Source organism: Ovis aries, chromosome X, assembly GCF_016772045.2.
Source record: "Ovis aries strain OAR_USU_Benz2616 breed Rambouillet chromosome X, ARS-UI_Ramb_v3.0, whole genome shotgun sequence".
Taxonomy (NCBI): Eukaryota; Metazoa; Chordata; class Mammalia; order Artiodactyla; family Bovidae; genus Ovis; species Ovis aries.
The window spans coordinates 17,369,284-17,390,981 of record NC_056080.1 but is presented as its reverse complement, the minus strand read 5'-3'; the positions used below and the strand labels follow the sequence as shown (position 1 = coordinate 17,390,981).

The 21,698-nt window shown below is 40.4% G+C and overlaps 1 pseudogene; it reads left to right on the top strand.

Annotated features, from left to right (window-relative positions):
- Nucleotides 1–18,264: 18,264 nt before the first annotated feature.
- Nucleotides 18,265–18,666, top strand: LOC101104638 (large ribosomal subunit protein eL31-like; annotated as a pseudogene).
- Nucleotides 18,667–21,698: the final 3,032 nt, after the last annotated feature.

Below are 21,698 nucleotides of genomic sequence, written 5' to 3'. Positions count from 1 at the left end.
ATTTATTTTTCTGGAATTGAGCTGCATATGTTGCTTATATATTTTTGAGATTAGTTGTTTGTCAGTTGCTTCATTTGCTATTATTTTCTCCCCATTCTGAAGGCTGTCTTTTCACCTTGCATATAGTTTCCTTTGTTGTGCAGAAGCTTTTAATTTTAATTAGGTCCCATTTGTTTATTTTTGCTTTTATTTCCAGTATTCTGGGAGGTGGGTCATAGAGGATCCTGCTGTGATTTATGTCTGAGAGTGTTTTGCCTATGTTCTCCTCTACGAGTTTTATTATAGTTTCTGGTCTTATGTTTAGATCTTTAATCCATTTTGAGTTTATTTTTGTGTATGGTGTTGAAAGTGTTCTAGTTTCATTCTTTTACAAGTAGGTGACAAGTTTTCCCAGCACCACTTGTTAAAGAGATTGTCTTTTCTCCATTGTATATTCTTGCCTCCTTTGTCAAAGATAAGGTGTCCATAAGTGTCTCCTGTTTTAATATTTCTACCTTTCACAAAAGTTTTCAAAAGTTCTGAGTCACCTGGCAGGAAGACATTGAAACTTCAAAAATAGCTCATCTTTTGGAACACTAGAGGAAATCTGAAAATGTTTCTCACAATGAATACAATATTATTTGAAGCGATAGTTCCCCCAAATTCTGGAGTTTCGATGTGTACTTGTTTGAACATATGGACTAAGTGCAGATTTTTCACAAAATATAAATGCCTACACATGTGCATGTGCACACACAGACTTATTATACATACACACACAAAAGACACATGCTTTGCTATTCTGTAGGGCCTCCCTGATAGCTCAGGGAGAACCCAGTTCAATTACTGGGTCAGGAAGATCCACTGGTGAAGGGATGGGCTACTCTCTCCAGTATTCTTGGGCTTCCTTTGTGGCTCAGCTGGTAAAGAATCCACCTGCAATGTGGGAGACCTGGGTTCGATCCCTGGGTTGGGAAGATTCCCTGGAGAAGGGAAAGGCTACCCACTCCAGTATTCTGGCCTGGAGAATTCCATGGACTGTATAGTCCATGGGGTCCCAAAGAGTGGGACACGACTGAGTGACATTCACTCACTTTGCTATTCCATAGAAATAACCTAAAAGGAAACTCTGTGTGCGGTTTGACAATGTTGATCACCTTGGAGACCCCTGATGAATTCATTTTAGTAGATCAGTTCTAGGTCATTCCAGCTGATGACTTAACAATGAATGCATTCTAAATGTTTTTTTTTTCAATAACAGGTTTTTAAAGATAAAATTCACATAACATACAACTCACCCTTTAAAATGTACAATTAAAAATTCTTTATATTACAGTTGGGTAACTATCACCACAATAAATATTAGACCATTTCATCACCCTAAAAAGAAACCCCATACCCATTAGCAATCAATTCCCATTTTCCCTCAAACTTCTCCCTTGCCCTGCTCCAGCCCTAGGCAACCAGTAATCTACTTTCTGTCCCTATATATTTCCCTCTTCTGGACATTTCATATAAATGGAATTATACAATATATAGTTTGTGGCCTTTTATGACTGATCTCTTTCACTTACTGTTGTGTTTTCTACAGTCATCCATGCTGTAACATGTATCAGTATTTATTTTGTTTGGCAGCAAATTATACTTAGAGACTGAGATTGTCTTTGCCAATAATCTATTTAACACAAGGTCAGTGCAGGAATTATAATAATTTCACAAGCCAATAGCATACAGGATAATTTCTCTTAATAAGCCAACAAAGAAATATCCCAAACCAATGAGAGATTAATCACACTACTATTGCAGGCAAAGAGGAGATGAAAACAAAGTCCAAATTTAGATGAGGTATACCCTTCTATGACTTGGTTCTCAGGAGAGTCGACTTAGCCAACCAAGCGCTGACATCCAGCTGCGGGCGCAAAAGTGCAAGTTCCTAATTTGTAGAGCACATTGCCAGGGGACACAGGCACTGCTGTTGGCTGGCAGGATGATCTCTTTTTTGGGGCATTTATGGTTTTCACCACTGCCAACAAAGAGTCACTTTGCCTGGGCAGGAGCTAATGCCCCAAGGTCTTTGGAGAGCCGTTTCGATCAACAGAATAGACTCGTCTAAACTGAACACTCTCTAGTTGCTGGTCAAAACTCTCTTATTTAAAGCTTAAATACACCCCAGCCACAGTGGCTCCTCCCCCAAGTTCAGTAGCTCAGTATCTAACCTACTGAGTGCTTATCGACAACCACACATGTGATGACATCATCCTGACACAGCCTCCTCTGTGTAAACAACTTCACTCTTAGAACGAAACCACTTCATTCTTAGATCAAAACAAATGGATTTGAAGTCATATCAATTCAATACACAGAAATACCTCATTCCTTTTCATGGTCAAATAGTATTTTATTGTATGAATATGCAGGATTTAGTTTATCCATTCATCAGTAGATGAACATTTGGCTGTTTTCAATTTGGAGTTATTATGAATAATGCTGCTATGAACATTCATGTGCAAGTTTTTGTGTAGACATATGTTTTCTTTTTTTTTTTTTTGAGTATATACCAAAGAGTAGAATTGCTGAATCATATGGTAACTATATGAAACTTTCTGAGGAACTGTCAGACTGTTTTCCAAAATAGCTGCACCATTTTACATTCCTACCAGCAGTGTCTGAGGGTTCCAATTCTCCATATCCATACCACTACTTGTTATTTTCTCTTCTTTTTATTATAGCCATCCCCGTGGGTGTGAAATGGTATTTCACTGGGATTTTTATTTGCATTTCCTTGATGACTAATGGTGATGAGCTAATTTTCATGTGCTTGTCGGCTATTTGTGCATCCGGTCCCTATTTGTGCATCTGGTCCCATCACTTCATGGCAAATAGATGGCGAAACAATGGAAACAGCCAGAGACTTTATTTTGGGGGGCTCCAAAATCACTGCAGATGGTGACTGCAGCCATGAAATTAAAAGACACTTGCTCCTTGGAAGAAAAGCTATGACCAACCTAAAAAGCAGAGACGTTACTTTGCCAACAAAGGTCCGTCTAGTCAAAGCTATGGTTTTTCCAGTAGTCATGTATGGATGTGAGAGTTGGACTATAAAGAAAGCTGAGCGTCGAAAAATTGATGTATTTGAACTGTGATGTTGGAGAAGACTCTTGAAAGTCCCTTGGACTGCAAGGAGATCCAACCAGTCCATCCTAAGAGAAATCAGTCCTGAATATTCATCGGAAGGACTGATGCTGAAGCTGAAACTCCAATACTCTGGCCACCTGATGCAAAGAAGTGAGTCACTGGAAAAGACCTTGATGCTGGGAAAGATTGAAGGTAGGAGGAGAAGGGAATGACAGGATGAGATGGTTGGATGGCATCACTGACTCGGTGGACGTGAGTTTGAGTAGTCTCTGGAAGCTGGTGATGGACAGGGAGACCTAGCATGCTGCAGTCCATGGGGTCGCAAAGAGTCGGACACGACTGAGCAACCGAACTGAAGTGAATTTTATAGAGATGTCTGGATCCTTTGTTTTTAAAGTAGTTTTATTATCATTATTATTATTATTGAGATGTAAGAGCTCTTTATATTTTCTAGGAACAAGTCCTTTATCAGTTTTATGATTTGCAAGTGAGAGGGAGCAGAATTTGCTACCCCTAAATATGCATCCTTGGCATATTGATTATTTTGAGCTGATTGTTTTGGAGAGGCTGCAGGTACAGAAAAAAATCTCTGAAAACAGAGTGGAAGTTGCCCTTTTGTTAGAGACATTTACATTTATAAGGAAAAATCTCCACTTGTAAGGGTGTCTCCATCTCTGCACCAGGAAGAAAAGAATGACTAAATTTCTAGAAACTCTTATCAATGGCGAAGGCATGAACTTATATCTGCTTAACAGCCTTATCCTTGCTTACTGTGCATTTCCTAGTCACCTCCCCTTAACAGGCTTTCCCCCACTTCTACCCCCAATGTCTCCTTTTGTCTTTAGCTGGAGATGGTATTGAAGTTGGGGCTTGGGCCATTTCAGGGAGCTACTCAGTTCCCCTGGGTCTCTCACTTGTATACAGCAGGTATACATGTTCTTAAACGTCTATTTGTTTTTCTCCTGTTAATCTTTTTTTTTTTTTTCAAATTATGGTGTGGGTTGGGGATGAGTCTCAGACAAAAACCTAAAAACGTAGAGGGGAAATAATTTTTCCTCCCCTACACAAATATATTCTTTCAATCTGTAGTTTTCTTGTTATTTTCTTTATATTTTATTTTTTCATTGGAGGAAAATTGCTTTACAATGTGTTGGTTTCTGCCATACAGCAATGTGAATCAGCTGTAATTAGACATATATTCCCTCTCTCTTGAGCCTCATTCCACTCCCCCTATCCCATCCCTTTAGGTCATCACAGGGCTCCAGGATGGGCTCCCTGCATTATATAGCAATTTCTCACCAGCTATCTATTTTACACATGGTAGTGTATATATGTCGATGCTACTTTCTCCATTCGTCCCACTCTCTCCTTCTCCTACTGTGTCCGCAAGTCCATTCTCTATATCTATGTCTCCATTCCTTCCCTGCAGATGGATTCATCAGTACCATTTTTCTAGATTTCATTGTTATTCAGTCGCTCAGTGGTATCTGACTCTTTGCGACCTCATAGACTGCAGCACGCCAAACTTCCCTGTCCTTCACCATCTCCTGGAGCATGCTCAAACTCATGTCCATTGAGTCGATGATGCCATGAAACCATCTCATCCTCTGTCTTCTCCTTCTCCTCCTGCCTTCAATCTTTCCCAGCATCAGGGTCTTTTCCAGTGAGTCGGCTCTTCATATCAGGTGCAGAAAGTATTGGAGCTTCAGCTTCAGCATCAATCCTTCCAATGAATGTTCAGGATTGATTTCCTTTAGGATTGACTGGTTTGATCTCCTTGCAGTCCAAAGGACTCTCAAGATTTCATATATATGCTTTAATATATGATATTTGTTTTTCTCTTTATGACTTACTTCACTCTGTAAAACAGGCTCTAGTTTCATCCACCTCACTAAAACTCACTCAAATTTGTTCATTTGTATGGCTGAGTAATATTCCTTTGTGTATATGTACACATCTTCTTTATCCATTTATCTGTAGATGGACATCTAGGTTGCTTCTGTGTCCTGGGTATTGTGAATAGTGCTGCAATGAACATTGGAGTATATGTGTCATTTTGAATTGTGGCTTTCTCAAAGTATATGCCCAGGAGTGGGATTGCTGAATAATATGGTAGATTTATTCCCAGATTTTTAAGGAATCTCCATACTGTTCTCCATAATGGCTGTATCAGTTTATACAAACAGTGTAGTAGGTTTCCCTTTTCTCTGCATCCTCTCTAGCATTTATTGTTTCTACAATTTTTAATGATGGCTATTTTGACTGGTGTGAGGTGATACTCCTTGTATAGCTTTGATTTGCGTTTCTCTAATTAGTGATGCTGAACATCTTTTCATGTATTTATTGCTCATCTGTATGTCTTCTTTGGAAAAAACGTCTGTTTAGATCTTCTGCCAATTTTTTGATTGGGCTGTTCATTTTTCTAATATTGAGCTATATGAGCTTTTTATGTATTTTGGAGATTAATCCTTTGTCAGTTGTTTCATTTGTAATTATTTTTTTTTCCCATTCTGAGGGCTGCCTTTTAATCTTGTTATTGTTCTTGTTATTTTCTTAATGATGTCCTTTAGAGCACAACAGTTGTTAATTTTAATAAAGTACCATTCATCTATTTTTTATTTTGTTGTTTGTGCTTTTGGTATCACGTCTAAGAAATCATTACCTAATCCAAGGCCAGGAAGACATAGGCCTATATTTTTTTCCAACAGTTTTACAGCTTTTGCTTTCGTATTTCAGTCTTGAAGTTAACTTATATGGTGTAGCAGTGATCCAACCTAATTCCTTTGTGTGTGGGTATCCAGTTGTCCCAGAACCATTTGTTGAAAAGACTCTTCTTGCCTTATGGAATTGTTTTGGCACCCTCGTTGAAAATCAATTGACTGTAAATGTGAAAGTTTATTTCTGGACTCTTAATTCTATTCCACTCATCTATATATGTGTCTGTCCTTATGCCAATACCACACTTTATTGATTAATGTTGTTTTGTATTAGGTTTTGAAGTCGGTAAGTTTAGGTCCACATTTGTTATTCTTTCTAAAGATTGTTTTGGCTATTCTGGGTCCTTGACATGTCCATATGAATTTTAGGAACAGCTTGTCAATGTAAAACAGGCATTTTAGGCTTTGTATTCAATCTATAAGTCAAGTTGAAAACTATTGCTATCTTAATTTAATTCTTCTGATCCATGAACATGAATATCTGTTCATTTCGCTAGGTCTTTAATTTATTTCAACAATGTCTTATAGTTTTCAGAATGTGCTAAGTCTCTTCAGTCATGTCTGACTCCTTGCGAACCTATGGACTATAGCCTGCTAGGCTCTTCTGTCCATGGGATTTCCCAGGCAAGAATACTGGAGTGGGTTGCTGTTTCCTTCTCCAGGGGATCTTCCCAACCAAGGAATCAAACCTATGTCTCTTAGGTCTCCCGCATTGACAGGCGGGTTCTTTACCACTAGCACCACCTGGGAGTTTTCAGAATATGTTTTTCATTTCTTTCTTTAATATTATTCCTGAGTGTTTTATTCTTTTTGATGCTACTGTAAATGATGATATCCCCTTTTCACTTCTGATTTTATTAATTTGAGTCTTCTCTCTTTTTATCTTGGTCAATATAGCTAAAGATTGGTTAATTTTGTTGATCTTATCACAGAACCAACTTTTGTTTCATTGATTCTATTCTATTTTATTAATGTATGATCTAATCTTTATTATTTCAATGTTTTCTTTTATAAGTGAAAATACTGTGACAGAGAGAGTTGCCTCTAAGAGGCAGAGAGAGTTGCCCTAAAACATTAACATACATACATGTTATCCTTTCTTTTACATGTAAGTCTTAAGCTTCAGAAATATAAAATGAATCAAGTATCAAGACTCAAGATGCACAGTACAGGGTTTTCATATACCCCTGTTCACCATAATAATCAATCTTCCATGTATGAAGGTGCTAGAGAGTGGCTAGCTGATCACTAAAACTAGATCTTCTTCCTCCTGAACACCTAGGTGAACTGCATTTCCCAGCCTCCCTGCAGTATATGCCATATAGCTGAGCTCTAGCTTGTCCAATAAAATGCAAGCAAAAGTGAAGTGTACCATCCAGACCTGACTCATAAAACTACTTATTCATGGACTTTCCTGGTGGTCAAGTGGTTAAGAATCCTCCTGCCAATGCAGAGGACACAGGTTCGATTCCTGGTCTGGGAAGATCCCGCATGCCTCAGAGCAACTAAGCCCATGCTCTGCAACAAGAGAAGCCACCGAAACAAGAAGTCAATGCGCCACGACAAAGAGTAGTCCTGGCTCACTGCAGCTAGAGAAAGCCTGCTCAGCAGCAGAGACCCAGCACAGCCAAAACTAAATAAACAAACATTTAAAAAAACAACTACTCAATTACAATCCTCCCTGTCTTCCCCCCACCTGCTGGCTGGATGTTGGCCCTGTGGGCCATCTTGAACGTCATAGACTGCAGTTGGTAGCGCCTCTCTTAGTGGCTGTGTCTACCCTATTCATTCACACTCAAGAATAGTGTAACCAAGTTTATTTGTGATTTTTGTTATAAAGAAGAAAGAATTGAAACTTTGCAGAATTCAACCCTGAGATGACTGTAAACCTTGTAGATAACAGTTTTCCCACTTAGATCTTCTGTAACCTCTGTATGCCTGAATCTTTAGAATTTGCATGGTGATTTAGGTGGTATAAAGGGCTGTCATATATTATCTCATTTAATCCTAAAAACAGCCTTAGAATGGAATGTCATGAGAGTAGAGAATATGTATATCTTGGCCCCTTCCTCAGCCCTAGCATCTCCCACAGTATCTGGCACATAATAGATACTCAATAAATACTTGCTGAATGAATGGATAGGAAAGCTTGATTAGTTTGAAGGCATGGAGAGAAAGATAAGAACCTATAAGCCAATTTAAACTGTGACTCTTACGTCTAGAGCAATATTAATGTACAGTGTTAGCACCTGGCATATAGTGGGCATGCAATAATATATATTATTTATATATCTATAATGTACATATACTATACATATCATATATGCTATTATTATCTACTTTGCATGTGTGCTAAGTCACTTCAGTCATGTCTGGTTCTTTGTGACACCGTCGACTGTAGCCCACCAGGCTCCTCTGTCCACGGGATTTTCCAGGCAAGAATACTGGAGTGGGTTGTCATGCCCCTCTCCAGGGGATCTTCCTGATCTAGGATTCGAACCCAGGTCTCCAGCATTGTAAGTGGATTCTTTACCACTAGCACCACCTGGGAAGGCCATTATATACTTTAATATAGCATAATTTTACTAATTAATTTACACATATATGTACAATTGGTATTAGAATAACTTTAGAACTTGATCATCTAGCCAGAGTAAACTTGACAAATAGAATCCAGTAAGAGGCATTCAAGTGTTTCAGCCCTCTGAGATAGGATAAAATTTCATAACAGTGTAAAATAAAGCACTCTGGATTGAAAGTTTTTTTTTTTTAATTGACTCTTATCAGATGAAAAAGATAAAAGAAGTTCAATTCAGTTCAGTCCCTCAGTTGTGTCCGACTCTTTGCGACCCCATGAATCGCAGCACACCAGGCCTCCCTGTCCATCACCAACTCCCGGAGTTCACTCAGACTCATGTCCATCAAGTCCATGATGCCATCTAGCCATTTCATCCTCTGTCGTCCCCTTCTTCTCCTGCCCCCAATCCCTCCCAGCATCAGAGCCTTTTCCAATGAGTCAACTCTTCTCATGAGGTGGCCAAAGTACTGGAGTTTCAGCTTCAGCATCATTCCTTCCAAAGAAATCCTAGGGCTGATCTCCTTCAGAATGGACTGGTTGGATCTCCTTGCAGTCCAAGGGACTCTCAAGAGTCTTCTCCAACACCACAGTTCAAAAGCATCAATTCTTCGGCGCTCAGCCTTCTTCACAGTCCAACTCTCACATCCATACATGACCACTGGAAAAACCATAGCCTTAACTAGATGGACCTTGGTCGGCAAAGTAATGTCTCTGCTTTTGAATATGCTGTCTAAGTTGGTCATAACTTTTCTTCCAAGGAGTAAGTGTCTTTTAATTTCATGGCTGCAGTCACCATCTGCAGTGATTTTGGAGCCCAAAAAATAAAGTCTGACACTGTTTCCACTGTTTCCCCATCTATTTCCCATAAAGTGATGGGACCAGATGCCATGATCTTCATTTTCTGAATGTTGAGCTTTAAGCCAACTTTTTCACTCTCTACTTTCACTTTCATCAAGAGGCTTTTTAGCTCCTCTTCACTTTCTGCCATAAAGGTGGTGTCATCTGCATATCTGAGGTTATTGATATTTCTCCCAGCAGTCTTGATTCCAGCTTGTGTTTCTTCCAGTCCAGCGTTTCTCATGATATACTCTGCATATAAGTTAAATAAGCAGGGTGACAATATACAGCCTTGACGTACTCCTTTTCCTATTTGGAACCAGTCTGTTGTTCCATGTCCAGTACTAACTGTTGCTTCCTGACCTGCATACAGATTTCTCAAGAGGCAGGTCAGGTGGTCTAGTATGCCCATCTCTTTCAGAATTTTCCACAGTTTATTGTGATCCACACAGTCAAAGGCTTTGGCATAGTCAATAAAGCAGCAATAGATGTATTTCTGGATCTCTCTTGCTTTTTCCATGATCCAGCAGATGTTGGCAATTTGATCTCTGGTTCCTCTGCCTTTTCTAAAACCAGCTTGAACATCTGGAAGTTCACGGTTCACATATTGCTGAAGCTTGGCTTGGAGAATTTTGAGCATTACTTTACTAGCGTGTGAGATGAGTGCAATTGTGTGGTAGTTTGAGCATTCTTTGGCATTGCCTTTCTTTGGGATTGGAAGGAAAACTGACCTTTTCCAGTCCTGTGGCCACTGCTGAGTTTTCCACATTTGCTGGCATATTGAGTGCAGCACTTTCACAGCATCATCTTTCAGGATTTGAAATAGCTCAACTGGAATCCCATCACCTCCAGTAGCTTTGTTCGTAGTGATGCTTTCTAAGGCCCACTTGACTGCACATTCCAGGATGTCTGGCTCTAGATGAGTGATCACAGCATCATGATTATCTGGGTCATGAAGATCTTTTTGTACAGTTCTTCTGTGTATTCTTGCCACCTCTTCTTAATATCTTCTTTTCTGTTTAGGTCCATACCATTTCTGTCCTTTATTGAGCCCATCTTTGCATGAAATGTTCCCTTGGTATCTCTAATTTTCTTGAGGAGATCTCTAGTCTTTCCCATTCTGTTCTTTTCCTCTATTTCTTTGCACTGATTGCTGAAGAAGGCTTTCTTATCTCTTCTTGCTATTCTTTGGAACTCTGCATTCAGATGCTTATATCTTTCCTTTTCTCCTTTGCTTTTCTCCTCTCTTCTTTTCACAGCTATTTGTAAGGCCTCTGCAGACAGCCATTTTGCCTTTTTGCATTTCTTTTCCATGGGGATAGTCTTGATCCCTGTCTCCTGTACAATGTCACGAACCTCATTCCATAGTTCATCAGGCACTCTATCTATCAGATCTAGGCCCTTAAATCTATTTCTCACTTCCACTGTATAATCATAAGGGATTTGATTTAGGTCATACCTGAATTGTCTAGCGGTTTTCCCTACTTTCTTCAATTTAAGTCTAAATTTGGCAATAAGGAGTTCATGATCTGAGCCACAGTCAGCTCCTGGTCTTGTTTTCGTTGACTTTATAGAGCTTCTCCATTTTTGGCTGCAAAGAATATAATCAATCTGATTTTGGTGTTGACCATCTGGTGATGTCCATGTGTAGAGTCTTCTCTTGTGTTGTTGGAAGAGAGTGTTTGCTATGACCAGTGCGTTCTCTTGGCAAAACTCTATTAGTCTTTGCCTTGCTTCATTCCACATGCCAAGGCCAAGTTTGCCTGTTACTCCAGGTGTTTCCTGACTTTCTACTTTTGCATTCCAGTCCCCTATAATGAAAAGGACATCTTTTTGGATGTTAGTTCTAAAAGGTCTTGTAGGTCTTCGTAGAACTGTTCAACTTCAGCTTCTTCAGTGTTACTGGTTGGGGCATAGACTTGGATAACTGTGATATTGAATGGTTTGCCTTGGAAACGAACAGAGATCATTCTGTCGTTTTTGAGATTGCATCCGAGTACTGCATTTCAGACTCTTTTGTTGACCATGATGGCTACTCTATTTCTTCTGAGGGATTCCTGCCTGCAGTAGTAGATATAATGGTCATCTGAGTTAAACTCACCCATTCTAGTCCATTTTAGTTTGCTGATTCCTAGAATGTTGACGTTCACTCTTGCCATCTCTTGTTTGACCGCTTCCAATTTGCCTCAATTCATGGACCTGCCATTCCAGGTTCCTATGCAATATTGCTCTTTACAGCATTGGACCTTGCTTCTATCACCAGTCACATCCGCAGCTGGGTATTGTTTTTGCCTTGGCTCCATCCCTTCATTCTTTCTAGAGTTATTTCTCCACTGATCTCCAGTAGCATATTGGGCACCTACTGACCTGGGGACTTCCTCTTTCAGTATCCTATCATTTTGCCTTTTCATACTGTTCATGGGGTTCTCAAGGCAAGAATACTGAAGTGGCTTGCCATTCCCTTCTCCAGTGGACCACATTCTGTCAGACCTCTCCCCCATGACCCGCCCGTCTTGGGTTGCCCCGTGGGCATGGCTTAGTTTCATTGAGTTAGACAAGGCTGTGGTCCTAGTGTGATCAGATTGACTAGTTTTCAGTGATTATGGTTTCAGTGTGTCTGCCCTCTGATGCCCTCTTGCAACACCTACCATCTTATTTGGGTTTCTCTTACCTTGGGCGTGGGTTATCTCTTCACGGCTGCTCCAGCAAAGCACAGCCGCTGCTCCTTACCTTGGATGAGGGGTATCTCCTCCCACCACCCTTCCTGACCTTCAATGTGGGATAGCTCCTCTAGGCCCTCCTGCGCCTACGCAGCCACCGCTCCTCGGATGTGGGTTTGCTCTTCCTGGCCGCCGCCCCTGGCCTTGGGCATGGGGTAGCTCCTCTCGGCTGCTGCCCCTGACCTCGGACGTGGGGTAGCTCCTCTTGGCCGCACCTAGTGCGCGGGTCGCAGCTGCCCGTGCCCACGCTTAGTGCGCTAGTCGCAGATAAAAGAAGTTACAAAAGTAAGTAAGCCTTGACTTAAACTTACTCAGGGGATTCTGAGAGCAAAACTGACCTCATTTATGGAATCTGAACTTGGAGTTTTCTGCTGGGATAGCCATTATGAAAAAATGTGGGGAGGGGAGTAGGCAAAGTAAAGCAGTTTGGTTGTAATAAAGATCATTATGAATGTGTGTAGCTCCAGACTCAAATCTCAGGCAGCTGAGAAGATAACTCCAAATTTCACTTGGTGTGTGACCCCAAATTGCTTGCAATGACACCATTGTCTCCTTAAATGGTACCTTTAACCCAGGGTTTCTCCACCTTGGCACCATTGGTATTTTGGACTGGATAATTCTCTGTTGTGGGGAACTGTCCTTTGCATTGTAGGGTGTGTAGCAACATCCCTGATCTCTATCCACTAGATGCCAGCAGAACTTCTCCCCCACTCAGATTATGACAACAAAAATGTCCCTGGACATTGGCAAATGTGCCCTGTGAGGCAAAATTACCCTCTCTTGAGAATGTTTTGTTGAGGTTGTTGTGTGTGCTCAGTTGCGCCAAACTCTTTGACTATAGGACGTCGGGGTCCTCTGTCTACGGAATTCTCCAGGCAAAAATACTGGAGTCGGTTGCCATGCCCTCCTCCAGGGGATCTTCCTGACGGGGGATGGAACCCTTGCATCTCACACGTTGGCTGGTGGATTCTTTACCAATTATGCCACCAGGGAAGCCCTTTGAGAACCTCTATTTTCACCCTATGAAGATTTACAGTTAAGTGTAGAGCTAGAGGACTAAATCAGACCTACACTATAAATAGTTTTGTCTTATATGTGGGAATTCTTTGTGTATATCTACTTGCAATGTTTAAGATAATTTTGAGTATTTAATTGTCTAACAAATTGGCCTTATGTTTCTAACTTAAAATGTAAACATGACTAACTGATTTAGACTAGTGACGACTAGTTTACCAAGTTTGCAAACCATAGTAGGACATTTGAAAGAACTTATTAGAAGATCAATTTATTAGATTTATTAGAATCAGTGACAATCTTGAGGTTCTTTGTTAAGAAACGACTGATATTTTTAAACAGAAGATAAAATACATTAAATGCATAAACTTGGCTTAAAATTATTTAAAAGAACTTAATTAATTGGCAAAGTCCCTGCAAAATTACAGATAAAATGCAATTACACTTACAAAGAAACAATAAGATTTGTAAGTTGAACTTAAAAGCTAAAGAAAGATCTTGGGTTTTGTTTTAATTTAATTTAAATCAAATTTTATTTCCAAGAATCAAATTAGTATTTGATCAAATACCTCTGAATAGTATTTTCTGTTTGTGAAAGCCATCCTTGAGGATACAAAAGAACTTCACGTTGACAATAAGGAGTTAGTTGCCTCATAAGGGGTGTGACTGATGGTTTTTATCCTTGGTCCCTGGGGGCTCTGAGGAACAGTCTTACACCCTCTTTTTTCACAGAATCACTTTCTGGAATGATGAATAAAATGTATGACTAAAAATGAGAAAATCAAGGGGGATAATGTAGGGAAAAGTATTCCCTCCAAATGAGGGAAAATGGAAGACATTAATATTTGGGTTTTTTTTTAAATTTCTTTTGAGGGGAAAAATATTCAGGATAAGTTGTCAATACTCTCCTAAATCAATTTTTTAAAATATGGAGTAAGAAGATATTGTATAAAAGTGTCTAAAACAGTATTTCTTAAATTTTTATGTCCATACAAATCACTTGGGGATCTTGTGAAACTATCATTTCTTGGACTTCCCAGGTGGCCCACTGGTCAAGATTTCACCTTCCAATGCCGGGGATGCTGGTTTGAGCCCTGGTCTGGGAGCTAAGATCCCATATGTCTCGTGGACAAAAAAAAATAAATAAATAAAAAATAAAACAGAAACAGTATTGTAACAAATTCAATAAAGACTTTAAAAATGGTCCACATTAAAAAAAAGAAAAAAGAAAATACCAGTTCTGTTTTGGAAAGGGATGGCATGATACTTTATGGCAGCTCCACCCAGCTTGTGGGATCTTAGTTCCCCAAGCAGGGATGAAACTCGTGCCCCCTGCAGTGGAAGTGTGGAGTCTTAACCACTGGACAGCCAGGGAAGTCCCAAAATTGCTTGTTTATGAAAAAAAAAAAAGATATAAAATAAAAACAAAAAGCACCACAAATTCTGATGAAGTAGGCCTGGAGTGTGGCCTGAGATTCTGCATTTCTAGCCCCCAGGTGATTGGTGCCACTACTGGTCACAGGACCACACTTGAAGTAGCAAGAAAATGAGAGGATCAGGCTTAACAATTCTGTTCTCTAAATGTTGCAGGAAGGCGAACCCCTTCCAGGGCCCGAAACTGGGCTCTTGTCTTACACTCGGAAATGAATTGTCTGAGGAGACACATGTGCTGACAAAGCAAGAGATTTTATTGGGAAAGGGCACCCAGGTGGAGAGCAGTAGGGTAAGGAAACCCAGGAGAACTGCTCTGCCACATGGCTCGCAATGTTGGGTTTTATGGTGATGGGGTTAGTTTCCGGGTGGTCTTAGACCAATCATTCTAATTCAGAGTCTTTCCTGGTGGCGCACGCATCGCTCAGCCAAGATGGATGCTAGCGAGAGGGATTCTGGGAAGTGGACGGACACGCAGTGTCTCCTTTAGATCTTTCCCGAACTCTTCCGGTTGGTGGTGGCTTATTAGTTCCATATTCCTTATCAGGATCTCCTGTCATAAAACAACTCATGCAAATGGTTACTATGGTACCTGGCCAGGGTGGGCAGTTTCAATCAGTGTGCTTCCCCTAACATAAAGACAAGAAATATCCTTAACTTTCATAAGCAGATACCAAAAAAAATCTGCCTTTGTAAGGGAGGGAAATGGAGTGATTAAGGTTGTAGCTGGTGGTCTTTGTTTCCTTTTTCATATAGGTGTCAATCAAGGCTCCCACCCTCATAGACGTGGGTATTAACAGCCAATATCAACTGTCGTATGTTGAACCAAGATTGCAAGTAGCAGCATTCTTAGATCTTTATGCTTCAACCAAGGTCTTTCAGTGTTCTGAAATAGAACAGAAGGCTTATGTCAGGAAGGAAAGCATAGGTTTTCTTTTCCTCCCACAGAACATCAAGGTCTTTGTATCTGTGTCTGAGTTTTCTCTTGATTGAGCCTGAAGAATATGGAAGAAATGGGTCTGTGTCAGAAAATTCATGGTCACAAAAATATTTAACAATCTTCTAGGCAAAAACCAGTAAGTAAAAATAAATGTTAAAAGAATCAGAAAATAGTCTTATAAAATGAGACTGATTTGGTGAAGTCTCAGGTGGCCAATGCTATATTCAATGAGCTTGGGGTTTAGGATTGTGTTGATTTATGAATTTGTTTGGTAATATGGTGAAATGTAAGTCCAGAAAACATGGAATTTTTAAAAAAATCACAATGTCATTGGGTTCTTTGGTTGTTTAACTTCACTTGCATAAAATCACCTCAAAGTTTAGGTACAGCATTTGAAACAAAATTTTAAAAAACTAAACTAATAATTTTTTTGTTCTCTCAATAAACTCTGCTTTAAAATAGAATATACCAAACATGATAGTTTTAAAGACCAGTCCTAATTTTGTGACATTTTTACTTTTCTAAACTGAGAAAGAACTGTATGGCTGTCAAGGGCACTGAAGATAGGCAATGGAGAAATATTTTCAATTTAATTTACAAAAAAATAATCCCAAACTTCATTATTGGGTTTTCTCCACTTATAACTAAAACATTTGTATTTTACATCATTAATAATGAGTAACTTTGGGAATAAATGTTTATTTTGGTTAAAAAATGATACAAAGACGAAAATATTAATGAGAGGGTCCAGAAAAAATTTGAGAGGCAGGGATGGAAATAGAATAATTTATCTTGAGAATTATCAGTATAAATATTAGTAACGACTAATGCTGAACCTTTACTGTGTGCCTGATAGTCTACTAAATCCTCAACGCCAGTGCTTCTCAAATTGTAACATGAATAAGAATCATTTGGTGCTCAGTCGCTCAGTCATTTCTGGCTCTTTGAGACCCCATGTAGCCTGCCAGGCTCCCCTGTGCATGAGATTTCCTAAGCAAGAATACTGGAGTAGGTTTGTAACTGAGTCCAAGCTCGCTCTGCTTACCACACAATAGGCCAATCAATCTGAGAGACAAGGTCTTGAGGCAAGGAAGAGACTTTAATCGGGGAGCCAACTGAGCAAGAAGGTGGCAGGCTAGCACCACAAAATTACCATCTTACTGGGGTCTGGATACCAGGTTCTTTTATAGATCAGAGAGAAAGAAGCAATGAGGAACTAAAGTCAAATGGTAGAATAGAGAGGGAGATGCAGTGGGGAAGTGAAGTGAAGGGTCTTCAGTATTGCAAAACATCTCCAAGGGAATGGCCAGCCTTCAGAAGGGGTGTGTTAATCTCTTCTATTCACAGGTGGGCAGGGACAAATTATCTCTACATGAGCAGAATGAAGGCATTTTAGTTTATAGTCAAGTAGAGGGACAGGGTCCAGGCAAGCCACTGAGTATGATTATAATAACAAAAGCAAGTCAAAGAAACAGTTTCCAGGATGGAGTCAGAATTGGCTTCCTCCTTCAACAGGTTGCCATTTCCTACTTCAAGGAATCTTCCCGACCCTGGGATTGAACCTTCCTCTCTTGCTTAAAGGCAGATTCTTTACCACTGGGGCACCTGAGAAGCCCATAAGAATCATGTAGAATCATTTGGGGATCTTTGAAATGCAGATTTTATTTCAGTTGGTCTGGGGGTGGGAAACCTGAGATTTAGCATTTCTAAGCACCCAAGTAATGCAGAAACCACTGTTTAGGTCTGTGAACTAAACTTTGGTTAGCAAATGTTAGTTGGATCCTGTCATTGAATTCTCATAACTCAGTGTACTATTAATGTCTCCATTTTGCAAATAGAAAAACTGAGTCCTAGGGAGATTAAGTGATTTGCCCAAATAGTGAGGTTGGCATTCTGGCTCTAACTCTACATTTTAAAATTAGAATCATCTAGCCAGTAGTTCTCAGCTCTGGCTGTACATTTGCTCACTCACTCAGTCACTCATCATGTCCAACTCTTTGTGATCCCGTGGACTGCAGCATGCCAGGCTTCCCAGGCTTTATTAAAATAATAAAATATTAAAATAAAAATTTTTAATAAAATAAAATATTGTTTAAAAATTTGGCCCCATCGCATGTGGGGTCCTAGTTCTCTAAGCGGGGATAGAACCTGCACCCCTTACATTGGGCCAGCAGAGTCTTAACCACTGGACTGCCAGGGAAGTCCCCTAAAGAGCTTTAAAAATACACGTGGCTCCACCATTTAAATCAGATTCTCTAAGGATGGTGCTAAGCGTCAGTATTTATTTCAATCTCCTCGGTGATTGTAATGGGCAGTCAAGTCTGAGTAGTTTTGATCTGAATCAACCCCCTTTTAGAAATAAGGAAATTGAGCCTCCCTGCCTCCAAAGCAGTCAGTGTTTATAGCAAAGAAACCAAGACCCCCCGATTCAGTCAATATCCTGAAAGGAAGCCACTGTAATACAGGCTGGGGTTGGGAGGGGGAGATGTTTATCTTTGTTGAAAAAAAAACACCTTAATTTAAACTTTATTAAACTTTCAACTAACAAAAGCCTACAGGGTACTCACTCTAAGACACTAAAGATAATCTAAATTAAAGTAATTTACTTTATTTTGAGGAAAAAGTGTACTTGACTGTGTTTCCAGAGACAAAGCAGGATCAGAATAAGCCTCAAAAAGCCAAAAGAATGTAAGGGTTAGTGGAAATGCTGGGTCTTAGCATAATTCCTCTAGTGTCTACTGGAAGAAACTTTAACAAAGAAAAAAACAACAAACTGTACTTTGGTTGGGTAAAATTATGTGAATATCTCAAGAAATTTCACACCTATCCTCAGTGTGCATAAGATCACCAATTTTGAAGATTTCTAGGTTCACTAAGGAAAGATTACACTCTTTCCAACCCAGGCCTGGCAGAATGGCTCCCACAAAGAAGGGCAGCAAGAAGAAGGGCCGATCTGCCATCGACAAGGTGGTAAACAGAGAATACACTATCAACGTTCACAAGCACATCTATAGAGTGAGTTCAAGAAGCGTGCCCCTTAGGCACTCAAAGAAATCCAGAAATTTGTCATCAAGGTGATGGGAACCCCAGGTATACGCATTGACACCAGGCTCAGTAAAGCCATCTGGGTCAAAAGAATAAGGAATGTCCCATACCATATCCGTGTGCGGTTGTCCAGAAAACCTAAAGAAGATGAAGATTCACCAAACAAGCTCTACACATTGGTTACCTATGTACCTGTTGCCACTTTCAAAAATCTACAGACAATTAATGTGGATGAGAACTACTGATTCTCCAATAAAGTTATAGACCCTCCAAAAAAAAAAAAGTTTACACTATTCACGAAATGATTTATCCACTCATTCAACAAATATTTGTTAAGCACCTGCTATGTACCAGACACTAGATCCTGAAAATATAGCAGTGAACAGGATAAAGATGTTACAATCTGAGAAGGGTCCTGCCCATTGTAATGCTCTAGCCCTTCACTTCAAGGGAAGGCACGTGACTTAGGCTTAACCAATCATAATACTCTATTCCCCTCAGCATGTGATGGTCCAAGCTGGGCCAGTGAGAGTCTGTCCCTGAGATTATTGTACACAGAACCAGGAGGCAGCAGTTATATTTCTTCTCCGGGATTGCTGTCTGGGCTAACAGAAGCTAGATTGTCTACAATCCTGTCTCATGCAACTCAGCATGAAGAAGCCCTGTGAAAAGGGAGTGGATTGGGACCAATTGCTGAGACAGAGATCTGATGATAAAGCTTGAATTCCTGTATCCAGAATCCATTCCACGTCTGTCCTTCCCGGTGTGCACTGATAGATTCCCTTCCTTACTTAACCCAGTTTGAGTCAAGTTTCTGTCACTTGCACCCGCAAGAGCTCCGACTCAGACTTACAGACTTATTGAATGAACAAGCAAAAGGAACCTCTGAATTCTTCTAGTTACAGGGGCTTTCAAGTGTGATTCCTATACCAGCAGCCTTGGCCTCACCTGGAAACTTGTGAGAGTCACCAACCCTGGAATCCTATCCTAAACTTGCTGAATCAGTAAGTCTGGAGAAAGGGCCCAGCCATCAGTTTTAACAAGCCCTCTGGATGATGTCAATCCACACTCAAGTTTGAGAAACTGTTTTAATATAGCCCTTTCCATGTATGTGGAACTAGAAACCCAGAAAGTTTGGTGACTTGCTGAAGTTCACAAAACTAGTTAGAAGGTGCTTTAGATCCTCTCACTAATTTGGGGGCTGTGGGCTTTGAGAAAGGAGGGCCGCTTGGAGTTTTGAGGGAAGTAACACATGGATTGGCAAATAGAAGGGGAAAAAATATTTTGGGTCAAATAATACAGTATGGTTGGAAACACTTGCTGTGTGTTTCCACAGGAGTTTAGAGAATATTTTATTCATCTTGGCTCCCCAGCTGAGCCAACAACAATGTGTTAAAGCTCCATAGCCAGTGGCAGGAATCCAGGAGAGTCCTTTTTATGTGCCAGCAAAGAGGAATTTCTTAGAAAAGCTACAGAAATTACGCTACTATCACATTTCGCTTGGTGGAGTGAAGGAATAAAGAGGATGAAACCAAAAGCAGGGGATTTCAGTTATTCCTAACAGTCCCACCTCTCTACTTGGGAGAAAGGGATTTTATTGTTGTTCTTGCCAGGGCAAAAGTTCCCCGGAGGGAAACTGGGCACCTAACCTGGTGACTTGGAGAATAGCTTGCGTTTTTTGAACTTTTTTTTTCAGGTGGAAGGAGAGAGCAACAGTGTTCCAGAGTGTCCCTGGAAACTCTATTTAGGAGCCTGCTTTCCGATGATTTGCCCAGCCTGCCCTGGGGACGTGGTCCATCCAGAGGCAAACCGAAGAGAAGAAAAGCCCTGGCACCAACATTTATGAAGCTTTCATTAGTTTGTCCTTCTCCTCCTCTTAAGTGTACAGATAGGAGGGAGCAGAGCAAAGGATCAAGGGAAGTTTCCAGCACTACTGGTTTTACAGAGTATAAGCTTTTAAGAGGCCATGTACACTTTTCCTTTAGTGTATCTACTCAGGTAAGGCCAATGCCCTCCAGGAAGTTACCTGATAGAAAAACAAAAGCATCCCCTTCTCTTATATGAATATATGATTCACACATTCATTCACTCATCAAATACTTATTAACTATCAACTAGGTCGCAGGGACAGGTCTAGCTAGGCACTGGGGACATAGCAGTAATAAAAATAGTAAAAACAACAATAAAAACAACTTTGCCCTTATGGGATGTGGGGAGATAGATAGTAAACAAAACAAGCAAGTAACATAAGTTGGAAGGAGTGCTGTGGGCTAGTCTGAGGAGCCAGTGGGACCACTCACAACAGAAGTACACGGGCATCTGTCAGAACACTACTGCAGTATGTAGCTATGAGGGAGTGAAGGCCTGAACCAGGGAAAAGAGGGTGTAGTGCCTGTGCGTTCAGAGTGGGGTTTAAGAACCAAGAGTAGCCTCTCAGGTCTCACTCCATACCTACTAAAACAGAATCTGCATTTTAAGAAGATCTGTAAGTGAGGCACATTAAAGTTTGAGGAGCATTGGTTTGGCAGACACCAGCTGATTGTCTACCTTCAACCCATTCTTCTCTTCTAGTCTTTTTCAGGCATTCATCCTTCCCCCAAGCAGCTCATATGACTCAGGGTACACTGATCTATCCCCAGCTGCAGAGTCAATCTGATGAGTCTATCCAGTGGTGCTCTTAAGTGTAGTTCTCAGGCTAACAATATCAGCATCATTTGGGAGCTTGTTAGAAATGTACAGTCAGAAAAGGAAATTCTCAAGACCCCTGCCCTCTGCCTCCCCAAGACTACTGAATCAGAAACTCAGGGGTTGGGAACCGTGCAGTTTGTATTTTAATAAGCCTGTCTGCTGATTGTGATGCAGGCTTATGTCTGAGAACTACCTGTCCTCACTAGTCATGTTAATCACATTTTCCTTAATAGTTACTGGGTCCTGAATCCAGGCTTAAGCCAATCAGTGTCTGGCATTCTCCTGGCAGCTGAACTTGTCCAGTCATGTGACTGAAGTTGGCCCAAATCAGACTGAAGAGAAGGCTTTTGAAGCCATAGTTGAAGGAAGTTTTTTTCCTTCCCTAACCTTACTTCCAGGACCCTGCTCCTTCCCTTATTCCTTTGGATACACAAGCGAGGTTGCCTTCTTTCCAGGTGATTGCCAGCATACAACCATAAGGGAAACTAGGCTGAGGACAGAACTGAAATGATAATAGTGAAAAGGAGCCAGAACCCTCGCACTGTGCCTATTCCCAGAAATAACACATTTTCTTATGATTTAAGCCCTTTGGATTTGTGGTTTCTTGTACTTAT